The sequence below is a fragment of the Girardinichthys multiradiatus genome, chromosome 18, assembly GCF_021462225.1.
Source record: "Girardinichthys multiradiatus isolate DD_20200921_A chromosome 18, DD_fGirMul_XY1, whole genome shotgun sequence".
In the NCBI taxonomy this organism is placed as follows: Eukaryota; Metazoa; Chordata; class Actinopteri; order Cyprinodontiformes; family Goodeidae; genus Girardinichthys; species Girardinichthys multiradiatus.
Genome location: NC_061810.1, coordinates 36,463,664 through 36,486,132, shown reverse-complemented (window position 1 = coordinate 36,486,132; position 22,469 = coordinate 36,463,664). Strand labels below are relative to the sequence as shown.

Sequence of the window (22,469 nt, the reverse complement as noted above, 5' to 3'; positions counted from 1 at the left end):
GGTAAAGCAAATAACCAAATTAAAAATTTTAGCCTTTACAAAGATGTTCACGGTGAAAGACTGTATTTGCAGCTGCAACTTTCTTACGTTTTATGACATTTAAAGCAAAGCTCTAAGTTTATGATGGATAAATACTTTTTTGTATGTTTTTTCCACTTATTAATTGGAACTGCAAAAAATATTTTCTGAGCTGAATTACCGACAAGTCGTGTCAATACAGAAAGTAAACATGTTAGTGTTAACCTAGCAAAGCAAAGCACAGTCTGCTTTGATAAAAACTACAACTGTATGTGTCAAGTCAGCTGAAAATTATACATATTCTGACACTTTGACAAAATATCTGTAACTGTCAAGAAGAAAAACAGATACTGTAACATCCAGATCATGTTGGTGGTTTACATGAATAGTGTGGTTTTTTTTTACTATAATTTAAAGCTACCAAGTTTATATACATATAAGGGGATTGATCGGGACTCAGTTTCGGCAGATGTCTATTGTCTAATGACTGATCAGTATCAGAGACAAAATCATCTCATCGCCAGTGTTATCAATCTTTCTTTCAACACTACATATGCTTTCCATTTAGCAACATTTTCTTCTGTTTTGCTTATCAAGTGCAATTAAACAGCTCCCAACTTTGCCTTTAGCTTAGTTTCTACAGCTTCATTCAACATGTGACAGTGATCACGTACCATTGAGCGGGTCAGTTTAAATATTTTTCATCTGCAGTTGTCTGAAACAAACAACTGCAACTTAGCTGTGCCATTTAAAAACACACTCCAGGCACACATTCATGCTCTGTGACAATAAATGACAGATTTTCTTATTCATATGTACTGCTCAGCCGTGAGAGGCTGAAAGGCTCAGAGATGAAAGGAAACATGCTCAAATCATTATTTTCAAAGGTTACCAAGTCAAAATATGAATGTCAGAGCGCTATACCAAAACATGAACAGACACAAAGGAGATGTAGTCAGTGAATATTGATGTATGCAGCTGTAAATAGTACTTTATGCAGGTTTTGGTAAATTTTGCTGATTTCCCTTTATTGACGTTTTCCTGTGATATTGTATCTGTTTAAAGATCTGTGAAAAAAATTTGATTTGCCAATCCTTTTTGCTGTACAAACTGTTGCAGGAGAGAAACAATCAATCCCCAAAATGCATTGCAGTCAACGTATCATTTGCACAGATCGGAACTGTGCCCTGAAATCACCAGACTTACTGTCATGCTCACAAAATATTATATATAATTATTATATTATGTACCCAGGATGCTTATCTTGGGTACATCATAAATTATGCCCGTGGGTCTGTGGGTGAGACAACATATACCCACGCCTGTGGGTATATGTTGTCTGACAGTGGGTATCACAGTTGTATAAAAACAAAACCAGCTTCTTCTTCTTGTGAAGCAAAATAATGTCCAACAAAGTGCACAAATAAAATCTGAGTTTTCTACCCACAACACACAAGGTATTTCATTTTTATTAATGAGTACGAAGAATCTATATGGGTCATATAGAATGTCTCACATCAGTAAAAAATAGCTCAGTTTATGACTTTGCACCCTGTTGGGTAATATTTTATTGCTCTTACCTTTACCTACTATTGAAATTTATGATGCTGCAAAGTTGAAATGTGGAAAGTGTTTTCTCCCTCTCGATGTATGTTATTTACCTGTGTTTCCTTCAGTTTTCAGTGCTTTGAGTACACCTTTTGCTTTGTTCCTGTCACTTTGTTACTAACCCTAGAAAGCAAATACAGAGAGTATAGCTCTACTTTAATTGCTTCAGTGCTTTGGTGGTGACTCCTTTGATCTTTTTGACTAGTGTGATAATGCCAATTTTCCAACTTCTTTCTTAAACATCTTGAGCACTTGAACAACTTTAGTTGCCAAGGGAGGAACATCTATCTCTGTCGTCTTCCTGTTATCCACTTAATTGGCACTTATTTTCTCCTTTCTTTGCTTGCTCTTGTCTGCACACGAGGTCCAATATTCACAGAATTAACTACTTTTTTTAGGCCGCTGACACAACTTATTTTAAGTCTTTCATGGTTTATATCACGTTATACTCAGATCCTTTGTTGTTTATCTCCAAGTAAAGTGGGAGCAGTGCAAAGACAGCCAGAGTCCAATATCTCTCAGAAACACAGACCACAGATCTCTTGAAGCCAACTTAAACTACTTTCCTCTGATATCTAATTGTCTAACCGGCAAACTGAAATATTAAGGTTTCTGCTTTAGTATTGGTAGGAATATTCAAAAAATTATGCTTCAAGTCACAAATATTATAACTAGAGTTGGTGTCAATTCCATCCAATATTGATGTCAAACAATAATGGCATCATTCTTGAACTCCATAGCAGCTGACACCACTAATTCAGACTCAGCAGGTAATAGTTTCTATGAAGTTTACAGCCAGAGGTTCTATACTTACAAGTTAAAATATATACTTAAGGCCAAAATTGTTAATGCTGTTGATGGATTTGGCTTTAATGTAATGTATTTTAATTTTACCAGCTTTTTCCGTTGGACTGGAAGTAATGTTTACTTTTTAGAGTGACCAAGCCAGAGTCCTAGCTTAAATCTGATCCAGAATCTGTGGAAGACAGCTAAAGATCAGGGTAGTGGCAATTAAATTTTACAACCTCTTAGTCTTGGAGTTTATCACCAAAGACAAATCATCAAAATACAAGTAAAAGTTTGTAAAACTTTGTCAGCAATGTCAAGGCCCGTTTGATTGCTTAATGCCAGTAAATATTTTTCCATTTTTTATGAAAAGGGCATTAAGAATGTTTAACATGGTATTATAAATATAATGTAAATTTAAAAAAAATGTAGTTTTTTTATTGAAACTCCTTTGACATTTTTTTTTTTATATCTTGAGACATGCCCTCTCACTTTTTATTAGAAACAAAGTTGTTGGTTGATTTATAATTTACCATCTTCCAAATAATTTTGTGCTTGACTATATATTTTAATGTAACTTTGGACCAAAGTTTTGGCTGCAGTCTTACATTGTACAATTAGTAAAACTATGAACTGCAGCAACAAAGGACCATAGAGTGATTCCAGGCTTAATTGTGCATATTAATTGTGCATTAAACTGATAAACTGTTTATAAGTTGATAAGCAGATGTTTCATACATACAGTTGAAATCAGATATTTACACACCGCACTGTTAAGATAATCATCTGTTTGACATTAAATCCGGCAAAACTTAGCAGCAAGAAGGTCCTGGGTCCACTTTCCAGCCGGGGGTCTTTCTGCATTGAGTTTGCATGTTCTCCCCTTGCATGCGTGGGTTCTCTCCGGGTACTCCGGCTTCTTCCCGCAGTCCAAAGACATGCATGTTAGGTTAATTGTTCTCTCTAAATTGCCCTTAGGTGTGTGAATGAGTGTGTGCATATTTGTTTGTGTGTTGCCCTGTGATGGACTGGTGACCTGTCCAGGGTGAACCCCGCCTCCCGCCCATAGACTGCTGGAGATAGGCACCAGCTTCCCCGTGGCCCACTATGGAAGAAGTATAGAAAATGACTGACTGACATTTTATGTGTTTATTTATCTGGGACCATGTGCAGAAAACAGCTCAAAAAGCAAAGATGTACTGCTCCAGATTATAACTGAATGAATGTTCCGACCAGAAAGGCTTGTTAACTTATAGTACTAGCAAGTAATTTTGTGGGTGGATGTAGCAGCTTCTGAGACCATTTTGTCAAGTTTTACATGTCTTAGAGTTAACAGCAACAGATTTTTTTAAATTGAGTTAAATTCTGGTGAAATCCATTGTGCATTTTATCCCTGCCCATTTAGTAGTCTAGTTGAAATTTAGCAGCTCTGGAGTTGCTAAATCTCAACTGGACAAAATGACAACAATGTGAATAAAGGCATATGATGAACCTTCTTATGCTTATTTTGTTCTAATCAATCTATAAATATATATAAAATTGAAAATATGGGCAGAAATCACTGTGGCATAATAGCTTAAGCTCCCCATGCTGTTTATTCATATCAGCTAATATAAAACTAGTACCAGAGCCACTGGTTTTGGTAGGTATGCAAATTGGAAATTAGTTTGAAGTGCTGATGATGAAAAATTCTAAATATATTATTTTCCAAGTTAACATGGGTGTAAGAATTCATGTCAATTAAAGTATGGACCTTACACTTAAGTGCATACAGTTATTTAAAGCATGCACTGTTCTACAAAGGGCGAGCATTATGCATTTTATGAAAGTGTGTCCCACTCAGAACATTCCTGTAGTGGCCATGGGTCAGGTAGTTAGGTTGTCAGCACATTAGAGCTAAAGCCACTAATGCTGTCAGAATGACAAATGGTTTATTTGTTAAACTAAAGTTGGCTTCTAGATTGCGTTACCAGATAATGTTGATTTTTGGATTTAAAAGGCAAGTCGTTCTCCTTACAGCGGTTACCACAGCCCCCAACAGGACTGGGAGCTTAAAGAAATACTGCTACATGGGTGTTTATCACTACAGAAGTGTGAGACCATAAATGTGGTTTAAGAACATGGTGATAGATCACCTCTACTGTGCATCTTTATGTATGCATCTTGACCCGCTTGGTGTGGCTGCCGGATGGTACTGTAATCTGCCTTTAGAGCCAACCCCAACCCCTCCTTGCCAACAGAAGATTTACATCAGAGCTACTCAGAAGGACTCCAGAGGTGGTGATTTAGCAGTTTCTACTCTTGCAAATGTCTCTAAGTGACGTTTGTTTGTATTTTTAAATTATTGTAGTAAAGCCATATCTAACTGTAATAACAGCCACATGCTACGCAGAGAATTCGACCTACCATTACAGGTCCAAAGCCAAGAGTATCATAAAAGTCATCTTTACAGAAAATAATGTACCCAGTGAAAATGTCAAGCTTTCAACATGACTCAAGGCACTGCAAAGGGCTATTTATACATTGCACATACAACAAAAGCTGCTCTATATGTTGCATTATAAAGTCTTTCATGCTGCAGCATACGGATCAATAGCCTGTGTTTTGGTTATCCTTTCATTCTTGCTGTGGCTGATAACCTTCTCCCAGTCCCGATTTCATAATGAGAACACATGAGACCAGCACCAGAGCAGCTGCTGTAACACAATACAGCAGAATGACAAAGCAAAGAGACCCCATTTATCGCACCTCATAGACTGTATAAAGCAACTTAGAAAGTAAAAATGTAAGTAGAAAATGAGCATATACTTGCTCAGGCAAGATTTTCTTTCTGCTTGGGTCGGCAGTGCTGAAGATAGAAGTGTCGGCAATAATGCACAATGATGATAATGACCATCCTGTCTGATTTCATTAGGCGAACACATGACAGCAAGTGCTTTGAGCTTCTGCTGCAACATCCTGCAACACCCTGACAAGCCAAAGACGTGATTATCACCGCTTACTGCATCACACAGCTGGTTAAAAGAGGTGGAAAAAACACATAAATACATAAGAGTCCCACTGCACACATTGCTAATTCAAATTACAAATCCAATAAGGCTCAAGGGTATCAACCCTCCTTTGTGGGAAAACTCATTAACCTCTGTTTTTATGAGTCTTTTCTAGTCCTTTATGTCAGAACCTTTATGATGCTGTGTAATTAGATTAAAGCTGTACCTAAAACAATATAAAATAAGTTTTTACAGAACAGTGCAACATATTACATTTCTTTTCAGCCATGTCACACGTATTCATAATTACCAAGGCAAACAATGATAAAGACTGACATTGATCTACCAGGCTTGTATCACTAATGATAAAGAGGATGCATACACGGTAGATGCCGCTGATTTGTGTTCTCACAGCACTGCAAGCTGCAGGGACACTTGCTGTCTGTCCCGATATAACCACATAGCTGCCCAGTACCTACTTCCCCAGGGGGAGGTCTTGAAAGGTATTGTGCGAATAAAGCAGAGCTAGATGAGGGATGCTCTCTTGACTTCAGAGCAAGATATTGACATTGAACCTCAACTCAATCTAATAGATTTACAATCTCTATATCTCCATTCAGGGATTCTTATTTCTTCTTGGTGCTCCTGTTTAAGTCTCCATAGAAATAAAGAGATCTTTCCAGATAACAGGCACCAGCCTCTTTAACATCACATTCTAAAATTAGGCTAGTTGGCCTGTGAGGTAACCAGCTTCCCTCAAATGCTGAGATGAAATGACAGCTAAAAAGATTTCTGCAGCACCAATAATCACCATTGATCATTAGCAGCTTTAATAACATCACTGTCATGAAGCATATAACATTTAGGCATAATTTAATGATCACCTGCCTAATACTTGGTTGCCTTGACAATGTCAGGGGTCCTTGACAGTGTGAGCACTGTCAAGGCTGCCCTTAATTTCCAAAATACTTGAAAAAAACAGTTGCAGCTCATGTCCAAACTCTCCTGACCAATAATAATCTGAAGAACGTCTGCCTGGTTTTTTACCTCCACGGTTCCAAGACAGCTATTGTTAAAATCACCAATGATATCCTGATGGCTCATATACTGCTCATATTCTGTTAACAATTTGTTCAATTTATGGAGTTCAAATCACATTCTTCCCCAGTCATTTCAGGTATACCTCAGGGTTCTCTTATTGGTCCCCTACCGTTTATCATCTATCTTCCAACATCCTACCATTTTGACTGCCTCTGTGAAATTAAATCATGGTTTAACTTCCTTAAACTGAACTCCAAGAAAATGGATTTTCTCCTTCTTGGCACCAAGTCCACTTACAGTACCAAGTGCACCAAGTACGGTTGATGATTCCACAGTTTCTCTCGCCTTTCAAGGCAAGAGTCTGGGTATCATCCTCTGTATCACTTTATCTTTTGAATCACATGTCAATAACATTATTCAGTGTGCATATTTTCACCTTCGAAACATCAACCATCTCCATCCATCTCTTAATCTCACCAGCACAGCCATCATCATCATCACTTGTCACTTCTCAATTAGATTACTTCATTCTTCACAGTCTTCCTCTCAATATCATTAATAGCCTTCAGATTATCCAGAACACAACCACTTGGATCATCACTAGAACCCCCTCAATAGAGCACATCACTCCTATCCTCAAACATCTTTACTGGTTACCCAACAAATACTGCATCAATTACAAGATTCTCCTCCTCACTTTCAAAGCTGTCAATACATTGGCACCTCCTTACCTCATTGATCTTCTTTGTTATTATACACCCTCCCTACCTCTTTGCTCTTCCTCATCTTTCCTTCTTGTTACACGTCCTGCATGCATGACAGCCATGGGATCCAGAGATTTCTTCCGCACAGCTGCCCGTCTTTGAAACGCTCTTCCACAAAACATCTGTGACTGCTTCTCTGTCTTCATTTAAATGTCATCTCAAAACTCACTTCTTAAACTTGCGTATTCTGTTTGATCCCATTATTTATTACATAAATAATTGTATTATTATTTGCTCTTATATTGTTTCATTGTTTATCTCTATTATTCTTATTATTATTATCATTATTGGACACCTCAAGATGTTATATGATTATTGTGGCCAATGGGTGAATATTTCTGAAAATGTTCGTAAAACTTTCCATGGTAATTAAAGGAATTGGAATGTTTAGGATTAACTAGGAACCAGGCTAACAAACAGTAGCATATCTCAACATAAATATCAACATTTTGTTTTGTCATTGGCAGACATCCATGAGTTATTTGCAAGATAAACAATAATAAAATAAATAAATTAGGCCCCAGAATATCATCAACACCTATGTCGCTTTATGTATTTTATGACTTTAGATGTGTAGCTTCAATAATCCTGTGCTCTGGACTCAAAAATGTTGGGTCGTCATCCATTTTGTGAGCCAAACAAACTAGTAAGCAGCTCACCAGGCGTCACAGCTCTGATGTCACAAGAGGTGAGCTTTATGAGGGTTCGCAGAAAGCTCCACCTTTGCTTTTTCCAGCTGGAGCGTAGACCAGTTACCATGCAATGGAAGCACATCCCTGGAGAATTAGAAACTCGCAGGTGGGTTTTCGCTCCATTCTCCATCACTGGCCAACTACATTAGAAGCTTGACAAAGCTAGAAATCTTGATGCAATAAGAAGACCAGGAGATTTACTTTAATAATCGAAGGCATGTTTGTGGCGCGTTACTAAAGTGAGAAAAACCCACAGAGGTTTTCCAAGGAGATGATTTTTCCTCTTTGATTTTGTTCGAATTGACTGTCACAGTTCATCATATTTTCCCCAGAGGAGAAGTTGACCATTCTTGAGTTTGTCTGTCACAGATGCGGGACGGCCCAACTGTAAGCTGGAGTAGCTCTGTTAGCAGGTAAAAAGCTAAGATGCTCCCAAAGGCCCTGCCTATGTGGAAACTCATTGCCTCCCACTGATTGTGTTTTCCATTTTCCAAAACAATCCAAAGCTTTGATCCATTCCCACTCAGTCCATAAACTGCTGGTTTGATCTCCATCTACATTCAGCCCGCATCCTTGTTTTTTGTTATTAATGTACCCCTCTTGTAGAATAGTGCATGCTTAATTGGGTAAAGGTTGTTGACCAGAATAGTCGGTTGTAAGAGCGAAAATTGGTTTATTAAATTTTCACATAGATTAAGAGACAGCATTTGTGTTTATTTTGTGTAGAGTGATTATCTGTCAAAATAAGGTTAGTGTTCCCCACCATTCGGTAAAATGGTTGATAAGTCAGTGACATTTAGCATGGTTTTGGTTAGTAATTATCAGTTATTAATGATAATTAACTAATTGTAATGAAGTCCTGTGAGCCCAATAACCACACCACCAGAGTGTATCTCTGAACACTATTAGTAAGAAATTATTTTTGGTTATACAAAAATGTGGCCTTGATAGTCCAGGATTCTAAAAATAATTTCTGTGTGTGATGATGGAAGTGCACAGTGCATATAGAGGGAGTGGCCTCAATACTCCTGCAGTGTGCATGTGATTGATTCATGGTGTAATTGCACAAAAAGTGGTTGTTTTAGTCAAGATTATGCTAAAGCATATTTTCCATAACTGTATCAAAATCCCTGTTAAAAGGTAGTTATTTATTTCGAATTCCAAGATTACTCCGGTTTATTCCCATTAATTACTATAAATTTTTGTAACCCTAGCTGTGACTCCTGAAACCAAGAAGTTATCAGTAGATTCTTTAAATCCAGCATTTAATGAGGTGAAACCACCACGGACCATACTTTTATCCAGCACATCCCATAGATGTTTGGTTGGACTGAGATCAGGAGAGCAATGCTCAGGTAGGCGGTACATGTCAAAGTAACATCCCCATGGATGGCAGGACCAAATGATTCCTGCTAAAACCTTGCCCAAAACATCACTTTGCTTTAAACAGCTTGCCCTTGTCCTCTAGTGCATCCTGGTTCTATTTGATCCTCAGGTAAACACATAGTCATCCACTCTATCAAATCCATATTCCAATTTTGAGCTTTAATGAATTGTAAGAAAAAAAATTGCAATGATAAAAATATAATTTATGCTTTTCCACTGTCACTGATCTGTATGTTATGCATGGCTGGTGTATATGTTTCTTGTTTTATCTCTTCATAATGTTTTCTAGGCAGATTTGTCTGAATGTGATGTTCCCCTAACTCACATCAAGGATGCACACACATCATTCTGAAGCCTATTACACAAATCATCTGGCTGTATGCCACTCATGAGTTAGCTCTAACAAGTTTTACTCATCATCATCATCCAGGCTCTGTGGATCCGCAGTGCAATCATCCACTCTTTGCAATGAGACTGAAATTCAGCTCTTATGATGCACACATTTCAGCTCATGCAGCCGCTAAGTTACATATAAATAAGTCTAAAAAAGTCTTCTGCGTCTTGCAGATGCAGACACACCTGGGCCATTTTCCACCATCCACATGCGCCTCTTTCTGTGGAAATTTAACTCATGGGTCACTATTTAACCATCTGATGGGGCTGCATTGGGCCCCATCATACACAGACTACAATTTAGATAGATAGATAGATAGATAGATAGATAGATAGATAGATAGATAGATAGATAGATAGATAGATAGATAGATAGATAGATAGATAGATAGATAGATAGATAGATAGAATCCACACGTCAGAGCTGCCAAACTCCATTTGACATTCCTGGACTTACCAAAAGTGGAACTAATAGTGCAGATGCCAAATGCTTGATCCAGTGCACATGACTTAATTGGTCTCCCTTGACAAATTCGCAGCTGGATGTTGGGAATTAATTAATTCCAAAATAAAAATAAAAACATAACCTTCCTATTAACTGTGCTGCAAAATCCACGGGAAATGATAAGCGCCTGTAATATATACGTCTGCAGTTGAAATGTCACAAACGCCAAAAACAGCAAGGGATCTTTAGTTACCTGTGTCGAGATGAAAAAATCCCACCTAAAATCCCACTAGGATACCGATTGAGGCTTAAATCCTGAAGATGCACAGCTGAAATCCGCCAAATCCAAAGAGAAAAAAGCTCGGGATAGTCCGAGGTTTGCGTCGGAGCTGGTGGCACCAATAAGTCTCCCGTATTGTTTTATAGGGCAAAATATTCCCAGAAATAGAGCAAGAAGGGTTACATTCTCTATAAATCTCACACCTCGTATGTATTGCAGTAAGCAGAGAAAGAGAGAGAGAGGAGATGTTGTTCGGATGGAGAACCGCAGCTCTTCTCGAAGCGATAGTTAGACTTTCCTGAAAAAACAGAACGACGTTGGCGTCAAATTGGAGTCTAGAAGAAAACTATCCGTAAACACTGGTGTTCTGATTCAGATCGCAACCCTGCAAACAAACGCTCCTGCTTCAGTTCATCTCCTGAGCCATTGGTTGTCATAAGTTCCTACTGTCTGAGGGGCGATGAAGGAATCCCACCCATGCCAACACACACACACCTACACACACACACGCAGTCTCCTCTTATAGTATGCGCAGTCATGCGAGCAATTAGCTTTCATACACGACTTCCTCCGTCCGCTTCTCCTTCGATTTCTCGGGGCGGGATGCGTCAGGAAAATCTTCTGTATCCCAGGGAAAACAAACAAACAGAAATTGGGAGCCGCTGTCTGATAATGCAAACGTCCACCTGCACAAATACGAGCCCGGTATATTGAGGAATATACCCGCCGTCACGCCATGATGATGTCTGGAGCGGCCAGTGGACACTTCCTCGGTTATCACAGGAAACGACTGACACCTTTCATGGACAGCGCAGCATTGCAGCAATGTGATGTCATTAGAGTTCCGTTTAAAGCGAATAAACGCGACAAACTGAGGGGGGTGTTTTTCTGTGAAGAGTTTTGCAAGAATTTATATATTTAAACAGGGAGAGGAGAGGAGGCATGCTGTGGGGTGTTTGTGATTCTCCGGGTTGGGCTGGTAGCTCATGGTCCAGCACAATATGATACTGCAATAGCAGACAGGAAGGGAGGAAGAAAGGGGACTGAGAGGGATGGAGGGGGTGTGGGGGTTCAATCCTGCATTTCAAACACAACATTCATCCCAACCAGGCGGGACATGGTGCACTGATTTGTGTTCAGGTTGATTTTTAGCACATCTTCAATGAGTAATAAGCAGATTCCCACACAGTCTGCAAAAGTGTAGAATTTGATTTGCAAGTTTTCAATTTCTGGATAAGTATGGAAAAATAAAAGATATTGACAAGTATTTATGTTTAAAGATTGCACATCTTTTTGCTCAGTCAATAGTTGTATCCATATGTTCACCCATCCAGCAGCGACTCAAGCTAACCGTCTACTATTCAAACATGCATTCATTCTAACATGCATACATTCATTTGCTTACATCCACGAATCTATGCATCTGACCCATATCCATCCGTCCTTCCTTCCTTCCTTCCTTCCTTCCTTCCTTCCTAATACCTTTATTCCATTATTCCATGAACCTTTGTATATGTGGGTTTAAAAATGACTGTAAATAGACTGAGAACTTTGAAACCTTGAGACTGCAAAAGTATGGAATTTTAACAGACAAAATGTGCAGGAACCCTGATTAAAATAACCAGAAGCACGAATACCTTCACCACCTACATTTTTCAGTCAGGCTTCATTGTCTTTTGGCACAATTTCTCTTTCTTTGCCAACAGACATGAAACATCAAGCCAACAGAAAACTAAAACTATGATATTTTCACACTGAGGAAAACAAAAAAACAATGGCTAACCCTCTTGGAGAAGCAAAAGAAAGGCACAGATCACCTGTTTGTAATCATTATACCGACATCTGCAGCATGCCCACAATGTCCTCTTTTGTGAATATTGATCCCCACTGCTTGTATGGGGACCTCATAACGTGACTACAAAAAGGAATTCTGCTGGACTTGACAAATCCTCTGAAATCAAATTCGATTTGGCAGCAGGATTATTGCATAGGCAGCACTTATATTTAGATGAACAGTAGTTGAAAATAGGAGAGGTGAGATGTGAAGAATCACAGAAGAGGAATTTCTACCTTTAAGTAAGCTTGATTTAAATGTTTTACACATAAAAAGGGAAATGTAAGCCACATTCAATTTATTACACCTAACCACTCCCAAATGTTCAACTGTAATAATGGTGAAATAATTAGAAGTTAGGCAGCAATGAATAAAGTGGCTAATTCTAATAGCATATGCACACTTTATGGTCCTAAAGTGACACTTTTAAGAAGAGCAAATCTTTACAGCAGATTTTCTTTCTCCTAGTTAGTGTTTTGAAATATTAAATTATTTTTTGTGCCTTAAGAGGTGCAGGTTTTAAACTGCTGTTGTTTTATCACTACAACATGCTGCATTCACAATTATCTGATGCTTTGCGATTCACACAAAATGAACAGCCTGCTGTAATTAAAGGCCACTTCAAAATGATTGGGCCAGCCCCCTTTCATTTTCCGACACAAACTCACCAGACTCTTGCACTCGTAAATAACACTTTTGATCAAAGCCTATACCTCTTCAGCTCTAACTCAACAAATATTCAAAGCATAATTATATGTAAAGAGATCCGAACCACGCCAACAACAATTTTAAATGCACCGCACAAAACAGTTTTGTGCCTTTTTAACGGGGCGCCATTGTTCTGCAGAACTGCAAGTTTCATTATGAGATTACTCCGAGCCTGAATGAGGATGTGTGTTCATGAGGTTGGTGAGTGCATGAGACACATGCAGCGAATACTGATGGAAATTGAAAAACAGCCAATCTGCTATTTATATCGGGCTGCCTTCCATGGGGCTAAGCTCCATCTCACTGTAATGCACTCTAAAAGTGATTGATTAGTCTGTTATCGAGATATTGTCCATCTTAACAGTCTGCACTCCCTGAAGTGATGAAATTAGTGCACTGTACTCTTTGAAAGCATAATAGCAGATTACGTCAGTGTGATCCATTCGCTCTAATTAGGAAACTTACAATTCCACAAAATGCAAAACATGAAAGGGGGGATCCGGACTGAGTTCCAGTAGACACCACCCAGCAGCTAATATCCCTGTAGGTGTGTCTAATGACCTGGAACACATGACATGCTGAGGTTGCTTAATTTGCATTGAAGTGAGAGAAGTCACTGTGCATCCATCTCAGAAGTATTTTTTTTCTTCTCAGCAAAGATGTCCTGGTTGCTATTTTAACAAATTGTTCAAATCAGTTTCCATTAGGTGCTGCAGAAATTTAACATTTTTTTCCTTGCCTGAACCCAGAGGACTCTTAATGTCTTTGCTGCAGCAGTTGAACCTGTGAGTGAATGGTCTCATGTGTATGCGTACCTGGCAATGGGATTAAAATTAGCGCAGTGACAGGGACAATAAAAAGCTGCCCACAGGAAGAGCAGCATCATTAGAGCACCGACAGCGCTCTGCAACAGATTAGCGCAGCCTTATTTCAGTCATTGAATCTCACAATGTTGCTGTTCTCAGTCACAGTACAAAAGGGTGTTATTTAATATGCTATCAATGGAACTGGAACTTTTTTGCAGCTAAATAAAAGCTATGTACCCCAAAATCAGTCTAGTTCCAAACAACACAGTCTCTTGGTTTATATAGTAAAAACTGTTGAGTACTTCAGCTTCTCTACCTTCAAATAAATAAAACCTGCAAAATGAAATAAAATAATATGTTAAATCACAATAAAAGCTATCAAATCAAATGAAAATACAAGATCAAATTAAAAACAGAAATGCAAAAGAAAGATTAAAGGTAAAGGTAAAATAGTGTTTGGTATCAGCAGTGTTGGACATGTTCCATTAAAAAAGTAAGTAGTTATAGTTACTAGTTGCTTCTCCCAAAAAGTAACTGAGTTAGTAACTGAGTTACTCCACTATCAATGTCAGGGTTTGGACTTTGTGTTTAGTCACTTTTTATGTTTATATTTAGTATTTTGGTAGTTGTGGTTGTTTTGGTTACTTCCTCTCACTCCTGATTGTTTATTTCCTCCTAGTGTTGGCACCCTCCACGTTCATTGCTCCTTTTGTTATTGTTGCTTTCTTAGTTTTGACTTAGTATAGTTTTCTCTGTGTTATTGTTATTATTATTTATTATTGTAGTGCTCTGGTTTCCTTGTATTTCCTAGTTCAGTTTCCCATTTAGTATCTTTGTGTTTATTTATCATTTTGTAATTGTTCTCTTTTATATTCTATTAGGTTACTAGTCTGATTTTCTCTGTGTTACTCGTTACTGAAAAAAGTGATGCCATTAGTAACGAAATAAGTAGCGAAAATTCAACATGGAAGACTCACCATCACCTCCAGCTTCGTCTAATTACTCCTCCATGCGGCTCTGCTCCACCAATCAGCATCAAGTCTGCATTTCTCCCCAGCCAATCATCCTTCAAGGCTCCGCTTTAAAAGATCTTCATCCATGGATCCCTCCTTTCTGCAGCTGAACGTTGACCCTCCTCCACTCCATCTCCACCATTTGGCCTTCAAACTCCTTCCAGATCTCCTCAGGCCTCCACTCCACCACCAGGATCGGATCCCAGGGGGGAAGACATCTCTAAATCTAACCCTAAGATGTTCATTCAAGTGCATGTCATTCTCAGCATTCACGTCTTCCACTGGGGTCAGAGTGCCAAAGAAATAAACATTCACTAATAAACTTAACTAACTGCATCCCTGTCTTCTCTTTGTGAGTCTTTCCAGGTTGAAATTCCTATCACTGGTTATCAGATGGGCAGGTCAAAGTCTTTTTGAAATAGCTGATCTACTGGGATTTTCATAAAGCATCACCTCTCGGGTTTTCATGTAGAATGGTCCAAAAAATATACAAAATATCCAGTGAGCGGCAGTTGTGTGGACAAAAACATTTTTTGTCGTCCGAAGTCAGTGGAGAATGGCCAGATTGGTGGAAATTGCTAGAAAAGCAACAGCAACTGAAATATTCACTCCTTACCATTAGGGTTAAACCTTGAGACACATTGGCTACAGCAAGCAGAAGACCACACCAGGCACCACTCCTGTCAGAGTGGGGCCACAAGTCACACAGGCTCAACAAAATTTACAGGTTGGTCAGAAGATGTTTTTGACAGCTTGTTGAATCTATGAAACGAATAGTGTTATGTGATCAAAGAGCACAGAGGGTATCTTGGTTTATTGTCTCAGGACTGGTGAACAGTTTTCCTCCTGGAGGCCTGTCTTCACATTCCAAACTACCATGACTTTTGACTTTTCACATTTCACTTTGTGGGATTTGGTATTTTGTAACGTTTCTTGCTTTTTGTCTTTTAATATTTATTTTACTTGTCTCATATTGTCTGTGAATTTATGTAAAGTACTAAGTAACCAAGGTTTAAAGGGTTTAAATAAATAAAATAATTATCTTCTACAGATCTTTCACAGCTGTAGATGAGGATTAAAAACAGACAGCAGCAATAGCAGACTGTGTCACCAGACATATTGTGTGAACACAATTCCTTTATGCAGTGCACTTCAATTACATTTGTGCTCAAATCTTTACAGTATAAGGAACCAAAAGAAAATAAGGCTGAACTGATGATTACGGCCATCAGAAATATATTGTTTCACTCTTCCCATTGACGTCCAACGAGTGCTAAATGTTTTTATGCTTCATACATTCTATTCTAAATAAAAATGTACCACTTTATTGCTCCAAGGAGTCTTAAAGGTGTCCTTGCATTGAAGATCTTAAAGATGGACACAGGCCATCTGGGGAAGTGTGAGGTACAGCTCACTTACAAGCAGCCTGTCTTCAAAATCACACATTTGCTTATCTTTAAGAAGGCAAGCTATAAGAACAGTTGTGTTTTAGAGAGGAAATGCTTTATTTATTGTTCCATAACATATAAGGGTAATTCCCAGGAACATGAATGGCACAATATAAACTTATAAAAAATTATATAACTGAGTGTAATTAAGGATCTGACATTTTCCCCTTTTAAAACAGCCAAATGATACATTTTAAAAATTTGGTTTCTCATTAATGATCTTTGGCTAAGACTTGTATAAAGGAAGGATTCAAAAGGTCACTGTCCATCTATTATAATAAAATGTAAACTCCTACTGGACTAACAGATACCTTCTCCTTGGCAATAAAATAAGCTCAATTAGGATGCCTGGTCTCCTTTAAGATGGCTTTCTACAAGATTTCTTTGACACATGTGCTCTTAATGGAGCCACTGTACTTAGTAATTCAATATTTCAAAGAGCACTCTGTCTCAATTTCAACAAAGGCATGAAATCATCCATCATTTCTGTTGTTCTGTAGTTAATGAATTTTTCTTTGCCTGCAGTCTTACACATGTTTTATATATTCTTCTATATGGTCAATTAAGACCATATGCATTTTAAATGTTGAGGAATGTCTGTATGATAGCCTGCAACATTGTTTTTGGACTATAAAGCTATTGATTTAATTGTTCAACAGCAGCTGGAATGATTTTGTTCGACTTAAGATCCACTTTAGTTCTTTCTATATGTTGTGACTTAAATACAGATGTGAAGCTCCCAATGTACACTGCTTTAGATTAATTAGCCCTTCTCTATTTCAAACCTACACATTGTCATATCCTCCTAATATACTTTCATGTCATACTTGTAATTAAACTTTACCATTGCATGTTTTGTTTATTTCTCTTGAGTGATAAGTGTTTTTATGAATGATGGAGATAAATAATCACTGGTTTTTTTTGGTTTTTTTTACAGCAGACTATGAGTTGATTATTGTAAACCTACTGGTTTACCAAAGGTTCTCGAAGTCTATAGCAAATGGTTTCGTTTGTGGCCAAGAATTAAGAAACAAACATACTAAAACTACAAAACGGCGTAGAATTGACATGACGAGCACCCTGACTGAAATGTTGCAAACAATGTTAATAACAAATGACACCAAACCGAAAGACAAAAATAAAATGATATGCTTTTGTAACAAAAATAAAAGTAAATAAAAATAACTTGTATTAAAACAACTACTGCTCACTTATTTTCTCTATTTTGGATAATTCTCTGTAAACTCAAAAGATGGTAGATTGATAGTTTCTGAAATAGTCAGACCAGCTCTACTGGTAGCAACGACCACTCACTTAAATCCCTTTTCTTCCCTATTCTGATGCCTAATTTCAACTTCAAACTTCACCAACCTGAGCCATATTGTTGCACATATTTGTAAGCTTCCCCCATTGTGGCATCAACACTTAAGCCTAAAATCTTTCATACCCCTGACAGATTTACATGTAAAATTATGTACGTTCAACTAAGAACTTTATTACAGATAGTAACTGAAATAGGCCCTGTCTGAAATGATAATAAAACACAGTAAAAAGAGTATCAGTTTCAAACTATAGCAATTTATTTATGTTGTATTAAAAAAATGTCATGTCAAAATTAATTGATACCTTTCTCATTAATTGGAAAGAAATATTTTTGGCATCACTGTTACTGAACCCCTCTTATAGTTGCTGACCAGCTTTTTGCATATTTGCACTGGCATTTTGATGATTCAACTATGGTGATGATTTATCTCCTTGCCATATAAACAATCTTTAGCCCTCCATTTGAATGCAATAAGTTAAACAATGAAACAATAAAAGAATAACAAGTTGACTTGGTTCGTTCAATTCAGCGGGCAGGTACAAGTTTGACCATCATGAAAAGCAGCTGATACTGTATAACACATCTAATAACTATGTACAACGTCTACATAAGGGTACAAAGCATCTACATTACAAAATCAACACAAAAAATGCTGCTCTGATGTGCCCAATAGACTAGAGAAAGTGAACATTGAACAAGCAATTTGAAGTAAATTGGTTCTGAGAAATAGGTCAAAGAAACCAACAAAAACTGACATATTTTTGAGAATTTGTTCCCTAATTATAGTAGTGTCAGGAATCACTTTCATTTTGTCTGCTCAACACTGACAAAGAACAAAAATCAAGCGGTTTGAAACATCTTTTCTGCAAGAATGTGTCTTTCAACGTGGTTGTTTTGCTGCATAATTTTTCAGATTTGAGGCTGGGTAAAATCTTGATTTTTTTTCTTCCTCAGTCAGATGGTGTATTAGCAACCCCCACTGATTTAAGACTAACTGCTTATAAAGAAGTTCAGACACCTTCCTATGGGAGTTCAGCTCCCACATGACTCCAGGCCATGGTGTGAAGAAAGTGAGGCAAACACAGTGTGCTCCTGGTTTCTTGTGTGAGGGGAAGCATTTTGAGAGAAGGCTTTTAAAGATCAATTAAAAACCACCCATTATATTTATTCTGTCTACAGACAAGATACACGAATACTGATAATGAGGTGCCTGATTTAACAGCTGGCCCTGCGGAGAGAAATTTAAACCCAGTTCTTCTGAAAATTGTTTGTGCATTCAGACAAAAATAGTTTGACAATCTTGCAGAAGTTTTTCTTTGTCCTAGCAATCTATTTTTACATTTGGCACCTATATTGTTTTGAAATGATCCTAAGTGATTCTATCTGTAAAGTAGATGGAGAAAAAAAGGAGAAATGCCATCTCAGGAAGAAAAAAATATATATATCAGCAGCAGATTTTCAAGGTACCATGGCAACAGATCATTCAGAGAATTTTGATGAGAACAGCAGGCAAAGGGAGACTGATTACAAGGAAGACAATTTGTTACTCCAATTGCAGGAGCAAAAGAGTCTGATTGCATACACACAAGCATTGGTATTTATTCTGCATGTGGACCAAAAGTGCAAAAACACAGTTTTTCCTGTTCCATCCTGGTCCTTCAGACGGAGGATGAGTGAAAGTGGCTGTAGCGTTTCGGCATAGAGATGAAGGGTGCCATCAAGAGCTTGGCAGACAGAGGCTTAAAAAAACTAAATTTCCAATCACACAAGAGGAAGTGGCAATCAACACAACGTTGCAGCTGTCTATCTTTGGTGGGTATTCTCACTTTCCAATCTCTCTCTCTGCTGCTCGTCAAACAGACCACTGTCCTGACAAACATAATCACTCGGAGCACAGATTTAGTGAGCATCTGTCAGTGGGAAATAATGTGGAAAAAACAACTCTCTGCTGAACACCTTTTTTGTGCTGAATAGACAACTCTCAGCTGCACATTAGGTGATGACAGCTCTGTAAAATCTCCTGTGCTTGGAAGTGCAATATTCTCAAATATAAGATTGGACACTTTACCTTCACAGCAGCAAAGTACGACATAGTACTTCATTCTGCAGAAGTTTATCTGATTGTTTTAATCCAGTGTTTCATGTAGGACATATGGATGGTCTTTGATTTAAATATGTGTGTAACACTTTCGAGTGCCTAAGAAATCAAGACCCCTTGAACTTTTACATTTATTACATTAAAAGTTTTAATGTATTCTAGTTGGGATTTTCTGTAACTGACGAGCATAAAGTAGCACATAAGTATTAAGTAGAATGAAAAAGAAAAAAATGTAAAAAAAACAAAAATCAATCAAAGTGCATATACTTCGGGGCTGGTGACCAGGGTCATGGGAGATTGGTTCCAAGCAGTGGATTCATGTTGCTTCCTTTGCATTCATCCCCTCCTGCCTTCTGTTGTTCTTCCCTTCTTCACCCCCTGGCTCCCACTGGCTAAGTGGTGACTGTTAGTGAAGGGGATATCAGTGAAGGGGGCGCCCCACTGGTGTGGCTGTATTTGTGTGAGGGCTTGGGCCATGTCGCCATGTGGTTGGTTCTTGACTTCCATGTTTACAGGGATGTTCTGGGCCAACTGTGGACTGCAGGGACTGAGCTGGGCCCAGTTCATCTTGGAAAATCTGTTGACAGGACAACTATTAGTTGTGTATACCACAAATCTGGCCACAAATGAGTGGCAACCCAGTTAGCAATAGACCTGATTTTAATGCAGAAGCTACATGTAGACTTCATTTAGACATGAGTCAATGGTCCATCTATTCATTTGTGTGGTCTATATATTGGTTTAGACCAAGCAGTTTAGACTTAAAACTTAAAATTCTACTAAACAGTTTCTAAACAAAGCAAAAATGTCAAAAAGCATAAATCGAAACTGAAAGACATCTGAATTGAAACCAGTATTAAAAACTAATTTAATTATTTTCTCAGTTGAGATATTGCTGTAATAATATCAATGTACGAAAAGTACTTTTTTTATTTGTGGGCAAAAAATACAGAGAATATTGGAAAGTAAAATGACTTATATACAAACTGACACTATTTTGACGGATAGAAACATGCATTTCAATCTAAGGTACCATCAAACAATTGAGCTGTACAGGATGTGCATTGACAACAAGATGCTTCCCCGATATCACCTGAGACCGAGTTCAAGTTTGTTGTTCTAAAAACAATGAAGGTTGCGCAGGAAGAATCTTAATATCCAGGCAGAACTAAACACATAGAGGATGCAGATGACAGATTACGTTTATTTGGATAAAAAAAATTAATAATGTCATTGTAACAGTTAGAAAAACCTGGATTTGTGTATTATTTGTACAGCATTAGACATCTCTTTAGAAAGCTCAGTTAGAAAAGCCCAACACTGGTAGGGGTTTGAGACCAGACACAGTTGCTCCTTTCCTTTTTTTTGGTTGCGCTACTCAATCTTGGCTAAAATAGGTCTCCATTTAGACTTGCAGTGAACATCTACCAAACCTAGATGTCAAAAATAAATTTACCTTTAAGCAATACATGTATTAAAGGCCAAGAAACCTATCAACTATTAGACATTGTTAGACAGATTTTTAACAAAAACAAATGCACAAAGAGAAGAATGTAAAAAACCAAAGAAGTCTTGTTCAAAGTTTGACACAAGCCCTGTAGGGGACACCACATGAGAAAGAATGTGTTCTGGTCACCATGTGAGACCATAATTACACAAGGGGTGTACACAATGAATTATATGCAACAGAAAGCGAATATCGCACATAACCCTGAACATTTCACCTCCACTGTAAAACATGGTGGTGGCAGTATCATGCTGTGGAAATGCTTTTTTCCAACAGAGACAGAGAAACAGACCAGAGTTATTGGCAAGATGGTTGGAGCTAAATATAATGGCAAACAGAAAAAAGCAACAGGCTTGAAAGTGGGGCAGAGATTCAACCTCCAACAGGACAACAACCCTTAGAATCCAGCCACAATGAAATGGTTTCAGTCAACACATATGCAGAATGGACCTTTCAATGTCCACACCTAAATCCAATCTGTAGCAAGACTTTCAAAGTAAAATGCTCCCCATCCAATCCGACTAAGGTAGCAGCTGTGATTGCAAAGGGATGTGGATCTACAAAATATTGAACTGGGTATTACAAATGCACACCACATTTTTCAGATTTTAATTTGTAACAAAAGTTAAAATCCAGTATTATTTTCCTTCCTCTTCATTATTATGAGCTACTTTGTGTCTATCACATAAAATCCCCCCCAAAAAGATGTATTGGGTTGATAGAAGACAAAATGTGAAACAGTTCAACATCCTAATTAGGTTTCGTAAGATAATATCAAAGACTCAACTGTGGCACTGTAATTACTGCTAACAAGCAGCAGAGAACATCAAGGTCTGTCATATGCCACACATTATTGTGCTGAACTGCAAAAATGAACAAATTAGTCACACAGCATATTACTGGGCCATTGTTGATAGAGTCACAACAAAGGTAAATGTCAAGCATGTGTCTGCAGTAAGGCATTTCTCATCTGAATGGCAAGCAGATGCATCTGGAGGCTGTGCAAGTTTGTGTAGGTGACTTTCAAGGCTCTACGCCATGGTTTTGTGCTGCAGAATAGAGGAGTGGTAGGGATCAGTGGGTGTAAGAAATGGAGGCTAGCAAGGCTGAGATAAAAGGAGGATGCTGGCAAACGTACAGAGGATGGGTGGCAGTGACTAAAGGCCCAACCTGAGCACAGCAGAGGAACCCGCATCTCTTCCTCTCTGGGGCGACTCTGATGGAGTGTGTTATCAGTACAGGCAGGCAGGCTAAATCGCTGGTTGAGTAAAGGTTAGAGCTACTGGTCTGTTTCTTTGCCCGCAAAGGCAGGCAGGTGAATGTCAAAG

The 22,469-nt window shown here is 38.1% G+C and overlaps 1 protein-coding gene across 2 annotated transcripts in view; it reads right to left on the bottom strand.

The window, feature by feature from the left end:
• Window positions 1–11,361, bottom strand: part of lrfn1 (leucine rich repeat and fibronectin type III domain containing 1) — a 221,830-nt gene extending 210,469 nt beyond the window's left edge. Inside the window, exon 1 of one of the 2 annotated variants that reach the window (XM_047392490.1) lies at window positions 10,377–11,361. The gene's annotated coding sequence lies outside the window, so the exon portion shown is untranslated. The remainder of the gene's footprint in view (window positions 1–10,376) is intronic. The other variant, XM_047392489.1, reaches the window with a different exon arrangement.
• Window positions 11,362–22,469: the final 11,108 nt, after the last annotated feature.